At 41.0% G+C, this 10,122-nt stretch overlaps 1 long non-coding RNA gene across 1 annotated transcript; it reads left to right on the top strand.

The window, feature by feature from the left end:
- Positions 1-735: 735 nt before the first annotated feature.
- Positions 736-9,802, top strand: LOC109281401 (uncharacterized). The gene is made up of 3 exons (XR_002088038.2): positions 736-824; positions 1,190-1,275; positions 9,272-9,802. It is a non-coding gene; the product is annotated as an uncharacterized LOC109281401 (long non-coding RNA).
- Positions 9,803-10,122: the final 320 nt, after the last annotated feature.

The raw sequence follows: 10,122 nt of genomic DNA, 5'->3' as shown, positions 1-10,122 counted from the left end.
AATGTAACTTTAAGTGTGTTGAGAAATTTGATCTAATATTTAGAAGTTATGTTTTTGGAAAATACATATATTTTGCTTCATAAAATTAGTCAGCTTTAATGGTAGTATGAGGAAACACATTCACACGCTTAGCGTGTCTGAAAATAGAACTAGGAATAGGCTCTTGTCTGAAAATAGAAATCAGAGTTTTAATTTTCATTCTCATAATGCTTCCCTTTGTGGCCTGGGGCAAGTAGTTTTAATTCTTCACTTTTATTTAGCTATTGTTAAAATTTAGAAACTGGTAGAACCCATATCACAGGTCACTGGTGGCATAAAGTCCACATAGACTGTGTCTACGTTTGCACATTTACTGTGTAGTAACTTATTGCATCATGCAGGTATCAAATTTATACCTGATTAGTTACTGTGCAGCAACACACATGTGGATGTCTTACTGCGCAGTAAAACTGTGCGTGTGGACTGACTTGGAACTAACTTGAGTCCCAAGTCAGTCCACATACAGCATTACTGTGCTTTAACGGTTGCACATGTAGACACTGGCCTAAAAACCTCTTACTGCACAGTAAATGCACGTGTAGATATGCCCATAGTGAAGGATTTTGCAGTAGCACATGTCACCTATAATATTCTCTTTTCCATTGGTTTGGTGCCAGCTAGTGAAAACACTAAAGTAAGTGACTGACCAAAGGGGATTTGTTGTCTGGAGAATGCACTTATTCAGAACAGCTCCCAGTGATCCTGCCCTAGCTGAATACTAATGCTGGCCTGTCCTCTGAAAAAATCTTGAGGGGGAGCAAGTCTTCTGGGTTTAATTTCCGCAGGTATGTGAATATTGCCAATATTCCAGTTGTAAATCAAGTTCCTGTTTGGAAAGGTAATGGAATGCAAATATTTTCATATAAGTAATGAATATTTATTAAATTATCCACAACTGTAAGGAGCATACTTCTGACTACTTCAGTTTTGTTCCATTTGCCTACATAGTCATTTCAGTGTAAGGGTAGTTTACTACCTTACATGTGTTTTGGGAGGCCCTGATCTTTTTAAACGTAATTCATAATTTTCAATCATGATAAATATATCACACACATAAATTAAATGGAAAAAACTGCCAAATGTTTTGGCCGTATCTACTAATGATGTCATAAAAGTAGCTTTGTTTGTTTTGTTTTTTTAATGTATCCAGGGTGAAGATATAAACCTGAATCTGCCTTTCCTAAATATCTGTCTTTAAGGACCACCTAGTGGAGAAACATAATACAGCAGTTTTAGGTAATACCAGTGTTCTCTGTTATACAACCTTCTATTTTAAAAGACTATCTAATTTCTGATTTGAAACAAACATTTAGATAATTGTTCACTTGCCTGACTAAAAGTTGATGAAGAAAGAAAGTTTCTTTTCCCTAAAAAGCCCTTTAAAAAGCCCTATATCATTATTTTGTTGTGTAGTTTTTAAGAAGGAAAAAGTGGGGTTTGGGATGGTTGGAGGGAAGTTTAACAAAAATATCTGAAATGATTCCTATTGGATATTTGTAAAGCTAATGAAACACATATTTGAAGTCTTGAACCTGTATTTCAACGTGTTCTTGTAGCATTGGCATTCTAATTACAGGATCACAGAGTACGTAAGAAATGGTAAATGAAACTAAATATGAGTAGAAAGTGTAACTAAGTGACCTAGTTTCAATTGCAAAGCTATGTGATTTGCAAAACAGAAGGGGAATAATAAATATTGAAAACTAATGCTTTTTAAATGTCTTCAGCTGTAATAATCTAAGATGCAAATAATTTTAGCACTGATCCTTCCTCAGGTAAGGGAATTGTTTGTTTTTTTTATTTGACCATATTACATTCATTTAGCAATATATATTACACTGTTACACCATATTATATCTTACAAAGCTAAAATAATAAAGATATATTTGTTTGCCTTTAAAAGGTTCTCATCAATTTATCTTCATTCAGATTGGTTAAATATTCATTTATTCATTGCAGAATCTTGTATATCTTGATCCTACACTCCAATAAAGTGTTTATAAGTGATCTTAGCTATGCACCATGTTTTCTTGTCACTTGTTTGCTTCTATATACTGGTACATCAGGAAAACTTGAGTAGTTGTTGATAGGGTTATGTTTTGCTCTTGTCCTTTTGAACAGTGACACTATTAATATAGAGATATTAATACTTTCTATCAAGTCTTTGCTATCCTATAAAGAGCTGACACAAGACAGAAACTCTTAGGGTAGAGCAGGTATAGCTCTGTGGTTCTTCTGAGATAAAATTAATTTTCACTTGACATTTACTGTATATTTCATAGCTTCTGAATATGCAGCACATTGTCTATTAAAGAGTTAAATTTCCTCATTTGCTCATTTTAATGGAGAGAGATCTTATCCTTCTGCATGACTTGGATAGTTCTTTATTCTTAGAATGGACCAGAGCCATCCAGTTCAGGGTGGTCTTAATGATTAACCAGAATGACATACCATGAAAATTCATATGCACCAAGTTAACTCCTCTAAATTTTCCACTAGTTTTGCAGAGTTGGGGGAATGCGGGAGGGGGGTGAGGTTGGAATAGGGTCATAACTGGAGCTTAGTTCTTTACCAGAGTGGGAAGCGTGTGCTTCAGCGGCTCCCTTATTAAGGAAGAAGTGGGCTGGCATCTATTGCTCTCACAGGAATTTTGATCTGTTAGTGCTAGGAACAGATTAGCGGATTATTCTGTTTTGATGTTCCTTAAAGGGACACTGTCAAACACTGTAAATCCCAAATGTGTGTTTTGCTGAAACTAATTTAAATAGGAAGAGTCAAGGCCAAATCTTTCCAAGTCTTGGGAGTGACAATAGTTCTTACTAAATCCCTGTTCTCCTCAACTGTTTTTGGCAGAATCCAAAAGTAGATGGGGCTTATTCATTATAACAAATGTATCCCAAATCATCTGAGCACAGCTCATTTGATTTTGCAACCTAAACCTAATATACCTTAATGCTAACCTTTGCTCATCTCTAAATATGATTAGCAACACTATTTTTTATGTTAAGAATAATGGGCGTGTTTCCTGCCCTCCCATTCACTGGAGCATTGAGCTAGAAGATGGGAACTAGCAATGAAAATTACTATAAATAGCACAGTTAGATTTCACTCCCCAAGCTGAATAAACTGCAAAAATAAGCAGACAGTACAGTTACTTGAAAGGGTATTTGATGCTGGGAATAATGTCAATTATGTGATCTAAGATAGTTCTTATAACTTTATCACCTTTTAAAAAAAATATTTGAGGTGAAATCCTGTGCTGTGCCTCAGAGACAGGGCACAACACACACCTTTGTGATCACCAGGTCATGAGCTATTCTTAGGGTGTGCTAGGTCTGGATTCCCCATTGTGCCTACATCTCTTAAGCTAGGATTTAAAAGGAGGTCCTGCGAAGGCAACTGTGTAACAACATCTGGCTGACACTAGATGAATCTTTCTCTGCCTGAAATTATACCTTTTCCGGCCTTTTTTATGTTATACAAAAAAGGGCTGGAGTGAGAGTGAGACCCATTACCCATCTTCAGAAGGTCTATTTAGTTAGTACACCTCTGTTTTCTGTGCTTGGTTAGGGTAAGCAAACAGGTTTATATAGCTATCTGATTTGATAGCACAAGGCAAGGATTCCTTAGGGTGATATCTTTTGCTGGACCAACTGCATAGTTGGGATAGTTAGACAAGCTTTTGAATGCAAGATGTTCTTCATCAGGTCTGACCAGAACCTGCATTAGAATGTCTTGCATTAGAAAACTTGCCTGTTTCTCAGCTATACAGCTGGTCCATAAAAGATATCACCCTAAGAAATTCTTGCCTCTTATAATTTCTGGACCATCATGGCTACAAAATCACTCTTATACTACCTTGATAGCAGAAGAAATTCAGCTGCCACAAACTGGATACCACTACTAACAATAAGGCAAAGGAAGACTTTACTTCATATGTCTTTCTGTCTACTTAAAAGCAACTGCTAAGGTTACTAGATGTCTGGCCCAGATTTGACTGTAATTTTAAATCCAGATCATGTTTGAAACAACAGAAAATTGTTTTAACCTGATGACAGCCTTTGTGAGAAGACAATGCTAGTTTCAGTCTTGTTCCTACTGGACTCGTCTCTGTAACACAAAGGTGACGTTCACCCTTGGCACCAATTGGCAATCAGTAGATAGGCAGTCATTCAGAGTGAATTCTTTCATGCCAGCAGGATTGGGACACACTGGATAAAAATTCATATTTTACCTGTTTTGTGGCTTAACTAATGAATTAAGAAGGAGTTGACACATTGAAGGAGGAACACTCTCTATTGAACTCAATACAACCTGTCAGGTAGAGAAATAGCTATGGGTTTTTGAGGGTGGGAATTGGCTTCAATAAGTCTGCATTTTGCAGCAGTTGCAAGATGCACCTTTGTTTTTTATGTGTTTATTGATGCAAGGCCATGACACAAACTGCATAGACCATGAAACCTGTTACAGATTGGATTTAGGAATTAAGTTATTACCACTATGAAGTGACCATCTTTTTTTTGTTTAATTAATAAAGCTATTAAATTTATCTGAGAAGCCAAGGAGAAAAAAATAAAAGAAAAATCTTGGGTTCCTTAAGGTATTTTTTCAGTGTTCAGACAAGTCTCCCCTTTATTTTTCAAAACTTGTAGCTTTCCCGGTTTTCTCATTTAAGTGGCTGAAAATGTGAATCGATGCTGTTCCAACAATTTCAATAGTTTTCACCAAAGTTTTAACTTCTTCAGCCTCAAGGATATTCAGGCAGGACGTTGGACTTTCAGACAGTAGCTTCAGTAGAACCATTTCTTTCAGACATAGGTTCAGCAACTGAGTTCCCTAGGATCCTAATGTCTCTGGCATTATGTGGAAAGTTAGCGTTATTACCTCACTTTACACAGCAATCATAAAATAAATCATGAGTCTGTATAAGCATCAGTAGAAATGCTTGCATTTGCACACTTGTTGTGAGTTCTCTAGTAGAGTACAGCACTATTAAGCCTCAGTGTGGAAGGAAAAAACAATCAACCAACCAAACAAATAAACAAAATACTTTCAATGGGTTCCAATCTGGCCTTGCTGTTACGGTAATATGTTACCTCTTAGCACACCAAACCTTCTTGCATCAGTACTATCAATGTATGTAGAGTTGTGGTGCAAATTGAAAAAATAAAGCTTTATTTATTTAGATTAGTTCACCAAAATGAGAAATCTTTTGTCTTGTGCAGGCCCACTTGTATTGAAAAGAATCCACTGGCTTCTTCAGAAGTATGGTACTATAAGAGTGATGATAAAGCTTCAGCAAACAAACTGGCAGGAGTAGGCCCTCTAGCTATGTTCAGCTAGGGCTATGGTAAATTTATAGGCCAAGAAGGGAATGTTCTAGACAGAAGAGGGAAGTGGTGCTTATAGTACTACCACTTGGGCTAGGGACAGACATTACACATAAGTGATTGGAAAGGGGTTTAAACCTGGCAATGGTGGGCAAACACAGCTGCCAGTGGGGGTAGAGGGGAGACTAACCCTTCTCCCTGCCTGCCCCCTGCTTCAAGGACCATGTTGCCCCACTCCTGCATCAGTGAGGGGGGAGCACCCAGCACACCTGGCTCAGGTTCCTGCCAGTGGGATAGAGAGGGGAGAATTAAACCGCTCCCTGGCCAGTTCAGCCTGGACTGGCTATGCCCCGCCAGCATAGCTTCCCTGCAGCTGAGTGTGCAATCTAGCACCCCCCAGCACCTGGCCTGAGCAACTGCAGGCATGTGCTCGCAGTTCCTCAGTTCAGAGAGAATGTTTGTCCTGTTACAAACCAGTCCAACCTAGGCAGGTTAGATTAACCTGCAAAGGTTGAATCAATTCAGGCTCTGGCTTTTTGAATGTCTGTTACTAGCCTTTGTAGTCCTTGCATGCCTTCATAAGATATTGTAGACTAAATACAGACCAGCAGCACAGCAACTTGGTCAAGTACCTGGGTTATAGGAACAGCAGTGATTTCTGGTTGCTTCTGTACCTGCAGTGTGCTTGTAATTGTGCAGCTGCAAGCAGCAGCTGGTTTTCTTTGCACCTCCCCCCCCATCAAGCTGGCTTCTGGAGTTGTTGCCCCAGTCACCTCACCCGAGTTATGCCACAGATGCAGACATTGCAGCCTCACTAAACTGTGAGTCAGACAAGTACTGAGAGCTATCGCTTTTAAAGTCCTGCCCTCTAGTACTGAGGTGCACTGTTGCTTACTAGGGCTGTGCAAAGCTTCATTCCCTGATTCAATTTGGCTGAGATTTGGCCGGATTCAGTGGCCGAATCTGTGAATACGAATCGAATCAGAGGACTCTTTAATCTCTCTGAATTGATTTGCAGAAATTGGGAAAGATTTGGCATTTTGGATGTAGGCACAGCTTTAAATGTTTTTTCTACATACCTCTAGGTAGCAGGGGCTCTGAACGCTGTGGTGCTGGGGCAGATGCAGTCCCACAGAAGTGCAGGGGGCTCCCCAGCATGCTCAGCAGTAGACCCGGAATTGGACCAGAAGCACTTCCGGTCCACTTCCGGTTCCACCAGGGAGCGCACAGCAGGGGCCCCCCGTGCCCCCCCAGCTCAGCAACTGGTGTCTCCTGGGTCTGGCGGAGGCACCCGGGGTCCCCCCATGGCCAATCACCAAGCTGGAGAGAAATGGTGGGGCCCCCCACACACTCCCCAGCAGACTTGGAAGTGGACTGGAATTACTTCTGGTCCACTTCTGGGTTCACTGCCAAGCATGCTGGAGAGCGCCCCCACCCCCACTGCACTGCTGTGGGATGCTCCATGCGCCCCAGTACTGCAGCGATCACAGCCATGCTGCTACCTCAAGGTATGTAGAAGAAAACTTTTCATAGTTTCATAGCAGCTAGGGTCAGGAAGGACCTGAACAAATCATCTAGCCTGACCCCCTGCCACAGGCAGGAATGAATGCTGGGTTCACAAGACCCCAGACAGGCGATCATCCAACCTCTTGAATTTGCCCAAGGTAGGGGTGGGGACCACTTCCCTGGGGAGTTGGTTCCAGATTTTGGCCACCCTAACTGTAAAATATTGCCTTCTGATCTCTAACCTAAACCTATTCTCCATTGTTCCTTGTCCCCCCAGGTGGTGCTGGGGAGAAAAGGGCTCTACCTATTTGCTGATGATCTCCCCTGATGAGTTTGTAGGCAGCCACCAGGTCCCCCCTCAGCCTCCTCTTGCTGAGGCTGAACAGGTTCAGGTCCCTCAGTCTCTCTTCGTAGGGTTGTTTTAAAGCTGCCTATGTCCAAATCGCTGATTCGCTGAATCAGCATTGAATCTTCAGATTTGGATTTATCCTAATTGAATCAGGGACAGTGATACTAATCAACAGATTGAATCACTGTCCCTGATTCAGGCCAAATCCAAATCCAAATCGAATAGGGCCCGTTTCACACAGCCTTATTGCTTACAACCCCGTCTTCCAGTTTGTGCAATGCTGTGATTTCTTCTGAGGGCAGAAGAAATCTCCCAGTTTCACCAGCTGCTCATGCTGGCAGCATGTCACAGACACCATCCATTTTAGGTGTACTACCAAAGTTTAAGGATGAAAGCCTGCTTCCAACAAGGAGTTTGAGTTGAACTTCCTATTGCTCGCTTGACAGGTACAGTGGATAAATGAGGAACATACTTGCTGCATTTGTGAGTTAGTGAAAAAAGGAATTCCTCTTAATTCAAATAGAGTAAAATCAAATAGATGTGTTTTCATGCTGGTCATTTTCTAACCGCAAATGAGACTTGCAAAAAACCAGCTCTAGTTCAGAACTCCTGCATTTTGTACAGTGGTTTCATGTGGCTTGGTGCATAAAAAGAGATGACATCTTGCACGTTGCCTGAGTACTAGACTCTGGCTCCAGCCAAATACACACCTTCCTCCTACAAGCTTAAAGCTCAGTTCTCACTTATATCCCATTTTATCCCTTTATGTCAACAGGGGTGCTCAGGTTTTTAAGTCAGTGCAGAACTTGGTCCTTATTTGCAGAGGATATTTGATATATTGTTTGTAACTACTATGTCTGCTTGGCCCTATCACAGGTCTCTTGCCCACTGATTACCACTTAAATGTTTCCTTTTATGACTTTTTACTACGTGTTTAGGATATCACTGCTCATGAGAGGGGGAGAGAGAGAGAGAGAGAAGCGCAGCAGGCTAGGTGCTGTTCTACCAATAAATGCCAGTCTTAGATGAAAAGGCCTCCTTACTCTATACTTGAGATATCTCTGAATAGGGATTGTCAAGTGTGATGCACTGCATAGCAACAAATCTGTGTCTTTGCATGGGTATTTTGCTTGGTCTCTCCTCTCTTTAAGTTGAGGTTCACTGGTAGGTGAATGTCACCATGTCATGTTGAATACTGGCTTGATGATGTTAAATGATCATCTGGTAAGAATAAGGCAGAGACTATCAAGCATGTGTTCATTAATGGTCTATTCCAAATTTATCTCCAGGGGCCAAATTCAAAGATGATATGTAAGGAGATTTAAGTTACACATTGATAAGTAAATCTACAAGGGAGTTCAAGCTGGTGTAATTTACATGCTGAGGGACTAGAAGACAGTATAAACTTGACCCCAGGTTTTCAGGGAAGAGAAAGATTCTTTATGTCCTCCTTATTTTGATTTTTAGTTGGCTCAGGGAGCTCTGCCATTTCGGTAGCTGCAAAATCAGTCTTCATCTGTGATTTCTAGGACAGGCCCTCCTTCAGCATTCTTATCAATTTTCTGTCCCTGATTTGATTTTCTCTTTGCCCCCAAATTCAGTTTTCTAGCAAATTATATCAGCTGCTTGTAAAGCCTCCCTTTGAGCACGTACAGTGCAGCACACTGCATTCCTTTGTGGCATAAATTGCTCATCAAATTTGTTTGACATCAAATCACAATTGTCATTGTTGTATGTTTCCTCCCTGAATGCAAAGCAATGTGCAAGAGTTTCTGCTTGCTTGCCTGTTCCATGGGCTAGGCAGTTATTAAGCTGGACTTTTCTTCTGCTCTCCACAGCAGCATTTCAGTGATTTGATAACAAACAAAATGCAGCTTGATGTGAGAGAATGCTGAAGATCTGTCACAACTAACGCTCTCTGGAGGGCTAAATCTCAACTTATTACTGCTTTTGCTTTTTTTTTCTCCCTGACCTCACTTCATGGACTATATCGAGCCAAGATGGCTGGATCCACAACAATAACATGTTTCCTTTTTTATTGTTACAGCATGACTACGGATCCTCAGTACCCCTCCCCCACTATCATCACAGCACCAGCAACAATGACACCTAGTGGGCAAATGTAATATAGTAATACTTTAAATTCGGCAGATACAGATTTCCTTTCAATGAATGGCAACATACCTGTTAACTGTGGTTATTGGTATACTTGCTTCTGTCCAGAAAAGATTCCCAATGTGTAAAACGTCTGGTTAAATGCATTGCCACTGTCATCTTTAATTCACAATTCAAACTGCATCCTTCAGTTCTGAATCTTTTATAAAAACACAAGATTTTATAGTGCTTTGTGAAATTCCCAGTTTTGTATCTTGGAATGCAAATGATTCTGAACTAAACATAAGGATGCCACCCTCTTTGATACAGATTTTAAGATGTCTAAAACAAAAACGGTAATTGCCAGTGGTTAAGAAAAATGGCTACAGGTCCAATCCTACAAACAGGCTCCTGTTTAAGGTGAAGCAGGTAAGCAACTGCATTATCTTAAAATGAAGAAGTATACAGTTTATAGGATCAGGGTTTCATATGGATTTGATTTTAAAGTTCTACTGCAGTGGTTGTCAACCAGGGATACATGTACCCCTAGGGGCAGCGTTCCCTCTAAGTCGTGTGGCGTGCGTGGCCACGCAGGCGCGCCTGGCAGCATAGCATGAGTGCACCTGCATGGCTGTGCACACTGCACAGCTTAGGGGGAACGCTACCTAGGGGTACTTTAAAAAGTTGTAGGGGGTACACAGAACAAATATGGCTGATAAATGCCCCATGCATGTGCTCAGCTGCAGCGCAGCACGCATGTGGCCAGGAGCGCAGCCCAGCAGCATGGAGAGCAGCAGGGTCCGG

This window comes from Alligator mississippiensis, chromosome 4 (assembly GCF_030867095.1).
Source record: "Alligator mississippiensis isolate rAllMis1 chromosome 4, rAllMis1, whole genome shotgun sequence".
NCBI lineage: Eukaryota > Metazoa > Chordata > Crocodylia > Alligatoridae > Alligator > Alligator mississippiensis.
The sequence above is the reverse complement of the archived record's forward strand: the minus strand, read 5'-3'. Positions and strand labels throughout refer to the sequence as shown.